Genomic DNA, 5,218 nt, shown 5'->3' on the forward strand with positions numbered 1-5,218 from the left:
GGCGGACACGCCCCCTTGCCGCGGCCGCGCGAGTGGCCGGCTGGAGGCCGCGCCGTCCGGGGGTTGCGGGAGGCGTCGTGGAAGCCTGGCTAGCGCGGCGTCTGGACTGAGGCGCCGTGCGGGCCGAGCGCTGCCTTTCCCGAGCGGTGGTGCTGTGGGGATGGGGGTGGGGGTGGAGAGAAGTGGGGGATCGTAATCCTGCGAGGGGGTGTTGTTTCGATTTTATTTTAATTACAAGTTCCTAGAAGTCCTAGAAGCATTGCCAAAGACACTTTAGCTTTGAGGGGAGAAGGGGAGAGACTTCGAGTTTCTGTCTTCTTAAAGAAATATTTGTGTAATTTCCTCCTAGAAGAAAAAAGTTGAATACTCAGACATTTCTCACGATGTAAAATATTTATTTAAAAAATCCAGCACTTCCATGGTGTCCAAAACACTACAGCATTTTTCTGTCCCTGTCCAGAATGTCCATATCGCTGCCAGTTTCTCCCATGAAACAGTTCTTACTCCTGAGAAAAATCTTGGAGAACAATTTTTGTTTTTCTATTTCCAGTATAAGCGATATTATTACAGTGGGTATTTTTAAAAGCATCTTTTAAGAAGTACAGCGTTCCGTACAGTTATTTTCCCCCTTCTTTTCCCCCACCCATGCTTTAAAAATACCTGAAATAGTGGGGTATAGCACTAATTGAAAACCTTTATCACTTAAAAAAACCAAAAGTACTTAAAACTTACAAAATTAGAATTTAAGAATTTTTTTTTATCTTTAAGAGAAGTAAAAGTGGCTGGGCATAGTGGCGCAAGCCTGTAAACAGCACTGGGGAGGCTGAGGCAGGAGGATCCCTGTGAGTTTGAGGCCAGCCTGGGCTACATAGCGAGATCCTGTCTCCAAAAAAAGAAAAAGAAAGAAAGAAAGAAAGAAAGAAAGAAAGAAACTAAAAGCAGGATTTGCAAAATGGAAAGATAATTGATGAAGCTGCAAGATTTGGATAAATATCATATCCCCCTTAACTCTCCTGAATATGTTCTGTTCAAGAATATTCTTGTTTGCAAGGAAACCATTTATCCCTATTAAGGGATAAACAGGGTATATGGAATTTTCTCTCAGATGGTTCACAAAAATAAATTATATATATGTGAAAACATATATACATATTTCTTATGTATTTATGTTAAGAATATACCCATGTTTACATTGGTCATATACATACCGAAAGAGATTGAGAGAATTGACAAAAAAAATCAGGGTGGCTCTCTTGGGGCGGGGGATATAGCTCAGCCACACAAGTGCCTGCCTGGCAAGTGCAAGGTCCTGAGTTTGATTCCCAATACAAAAAAAAATCAAGGAGAAAATTGAAAACTCAGTGACTCTGTTATTTTATCTTTTATATTAGCCCTCATTTGGAGAGGGGAGAGAGGAGATATAGTACATAGTACAGTCATCTTGAGGAGTTGGCACGTACATATCACATTTTAGTCCTTTTCACTTCCACTACCTTCCCTAGGTTATTTTTAAATAAAATTTTTTATTTGATGAATCTGGTCATTACTATCTTTTCTTTCTTTGTTTGTTTCTTTCTTTATTTATTTTGTCACAGTCTTGTAAATTTTTTTAAGCAAGTTTGAAACAATTGCAAAATCAGTAATTTTAAACGCCAAAATTTGAGAGCTGAGTAGGGTGTAATCCCAGCACTTGGGAGGCTGAGGCAGGAGGACTGCCACAGTTCAAGGTCAGCCTGGGGTACAGGCAGAATTTAGGACTAGTCTGAAATATAAAGCAAGATCCTGTCTCAAAACCGAACCGAAACAAAACACCAAAAAACAAAACAGGATTTGGACTGGGGGTGTTAACAGTGGTAGAGTCCATGTCTAGCCTATGCAAAGCTCTTGGTTTGGTCCCTTGCACTCTCAAAAAGCAAATCACTTTTCCTTTAAATCTCTAAGGAGAACAGAGAGTCATAGATGATAGGTCCTTTTAGAGTGGAAGTAGTCATCTGTTCCTCGATTGCAAACTGGAATTTGGGTCATCCAGGTGTTTCTTCTCCCTTATTTATTTAAATTTGGCACAAAAGCCAGGCATGGTGATGCATGCCTGTAAATCCTAGCACTCCAGAGGCTGAGGCAGGAGGATCACTGAGAGTTTGAGGCCAGCTTGGGTTACAAAGTGAGTTCAGGTCCAGCCTGAACTGCATAGCAAAACCATGTCGTAAAGACAAAAAAAGCCAGGAATCCTTATTTATGTATTTGGTAAATGTGATTTCCATTATTTATTGATTCGGCAAATATTTGGAATCACAAGATTCTGGAGAAAATAGAGTGGAACAGACTGCCTTCCAGGTACTCTCTGTAGTGGTTACAGAAAAATTGTGTGTGTGTAAAATCCTTAAACTGTATTTAAGAGCCTTTTAGTCTGGTACTGTGCTGTCTGTTTAAATGGAAACATAATTAAAATTCAGGCCCTCAATTGCTGTCACCACATTTCAAGTGCTCCAAACCCAGTGTTCCATCTTCACAGAAAAGCTACTCAACAGCCCTGGGAGTTAAAGAAATTACACAAATAGCATGGAGGCAATGTAGATAGTGATAAATACCGCAGAAGTCTAAAGGAGTAGAGATTACTTTGCTGGAAGGTAGAAGTGGAAGAAATAGGGCAAGTTTGAAGAAGAAAATTGCATATAGTCCAGGGGAAGTGAAGCAAGAGTGCTCCAGGCAGAGAACACAAACAGAGCTGGGAAGGGAGGGACGTGAGAGATGGCACTTAATTCCGTGTGTCTGTCTGTAACTCGAGATATAGGAAGGAGCATAAGGCTTTGCAGGGCTCACAAGGGCTGAGTCAACGCTTTTCTCCAGACAATGGGAAGTTCTGCCTTTAGACAAGATGGATGACTTGATTTAATAGTTCTTAAGAACAATCCATCAGCCGGGCATGGTGGTGCATGCCTGTAATCCCCGCACTCAGGAGACTGAGGCAGGAGGATTGTTGAGAGTTTGAGACCAACCTGGGCATCAAAGTGCCTGAACTGCATAGCGAGACCCTGTCTCAAAAAGACAAAAAAAAAAAAGAACAATCTCAACAGGTATATGACATGGATTAATAGGAAGCCATAAAGACCAGAGAGCAGTATAACAGCCCAAATGAGAGAAATGGTATGATATGATCTCGTAAGCATGTTTTCAATAGCATATAACAAGTCCTAATTTAAAATGCCTTAAGTAATTAGTAAATTTGTATCTCACAAATTTAGAAAATCCGAGGTGCAATAGACTCCAGGTCTGAAAATTAGACGTTCAGTGTCGTCGAGGGCCAGTTTCTTCCCATTTCTTTTCTGCTGTCTTGGGGGTTGGCATCATTTTCTGCTGTTGGTCCCAGGCATCCTGAACTATAATGCCCAGAGGAAGAAGAAGCTGTCCTAGGAGAGGGAAAATGTTCCCCAAAACTGCTTCCTTCAGCAAACTTTCTTGCCTGTCTCCTAGGCCAGAGTTGAGTTGATCCCTAGTCCTCATGGTGCAACAAAAGGTGAGGGGTCAAAGATGGCTAGGTTGGAGTGAAAATGACTTGGGAATGTAGAAAGAGAAGTTATAAGAGAAAGCATGACTTGTTTCTAATAGTCCCTCTGAGTCTGAGATGCCAGGGATTGTCCAGCTGGAGATGGTGGCTGGGCGGATGAGATGGTGACTCTTGAACATCCAAGAGAAGCATGTGAGAATAACAATGCAGGCACAAAGGAAGAAGTTTTTAGAAGGGGTATTTTCTGGGACAAAATATATAAGAAAGGAAAAAAATCAACAGCTGTGTTTGTGTCCACATGCATGTGTACAAACTGAAGTCTGGTCCTAAGATTTGTATGGATGTGTAAAGGCCTAGAATAACCAAAACAATTTGGAAGGAGAACAAAGCTGAAAAACTCACTCTACCAAATTTCAAAACTTATTATGAGGCTTGGTAATTAAGACAGTGTGGTATTGGCAGAAGGATAGCTGAATATACCAAAGAAACATAATAGAGAATCCAGAAATAGAACTTGAGAACTTGATTTATGGCAAAGTTACTGCTGCAGTTCAGTGAGGAAAGGATAATATTTTGAACAAATGGTGGTGGAGCAATTGGCTACTCATCTGGAAAAAAAAGAACATTTTACTCCTACCTCACTCCATATACAATAATTAATTCAAGATGGATCATAGACCTAAGTGGGGAAAAAAATTAAGCTTCTATTAATCAAGACATTGCAGTATCAGCTTAGGGAAAAGAGAATATATTTAAATATATGTATCTAATAATGGACTCATATCAAGAATATGTAAAAATAATTCTATAAATAGGAAAAACCCAACAGCTCAATTTTTAAAATGGGAAAATCTCTTAGACAAATACTCTACAAAGATGATTTCCAAATGGCCAATAAGTACAGGGTAAAATGTTCAATATAATTCCTCATCAGGGAAATTTAAATTTTAATCAAAATGACATATTGCTACTTTACATACCCATCAGAATGTCTAAAGTTATAGATATTGACAGTGCCAAGTGTTGGCAATGAAAAATGCAAAGCTATCTAAATTCTTACACTCTGCAGATGAGAGTGTAAATGATCTGACCACTTTGGAAAACTTTGGCACTATCTACTAAAACCAAACATATGCCACTTTATGACCCAGCTGTAATAGTTAATGTTGTTTCAACTGCACTGAGTCGTAATACTCAGTTTTTGGGTAAATATTGTTCAGGATATTTAAATGAGGGTAATCTTAGATTGGATTCACATTTAAATTGTTGGTGGGTAGGTCTTGTCTAATCAGTTGAAGGCCTAAATAGAAAAATAAAAACAAAACCAACCTTCCCTGTTGAGGAAGAATTCTTGAGCTTGTACAGCTGAACTGGAGGATTGGCTCTACCTACTTTTTTAGCCTAAAGGGTTTCAGACTGGAGTTGTAGTATCTTCTTTCCCTGGGTCCCTGGTTTGCCAGTTCATTCTGCAGGGTTTGGACTTACCAGCCTCCCTAATTGTGTGAGTGAATTACTGTATTTAAAAATCATATATTAATATCATATATGATACATATATATATTCTCCTATTTCTCTGAAGAACTCTAATCCTCCTGGGTATATACTGTTAAGAAATAAGTGCATATTTCTATAAAAACATGTACATTAATAACATCTATTCATAATAAACAAAGACCAAACATGCACAGCAACCTTATTCTTTTTTTTTTTTT

General features: G+C 39.2%; 1 protein-coding gene across 1 annotated transcript in view; it reads left to right on the top strand.

Moving 5' to 3' along the window:
• LOC102025623 (nascent polypeptide-associated complex subunit alpha, muscle-specific form-like) overlaps positions 1 to 5,218 on the top strand; it is a 23,900-nt gene that overhangs the window by 9,120 nt on the left and 9,562 nt on the right. The gene's annotated exons all lie outside the window — the stretch shown is intronic.

Source organism: Chinchilla lanigera, unplaced genomic scaffold, assembly GCF_000276665.1.
Source record: "Chinchilla lanigera isolate Chin_1 unplaced genomic scaffold, ChiLan1.0 scaffold00038, whole genome shotgun sequence".
NCBI classification, from domain to species: domain Eukaryota; kingdom Metazoa; phylum Chordata; class Mammalia; order Rodentia; family Chinchillidae; genus Chinchilla; species Chinchilla lanigera.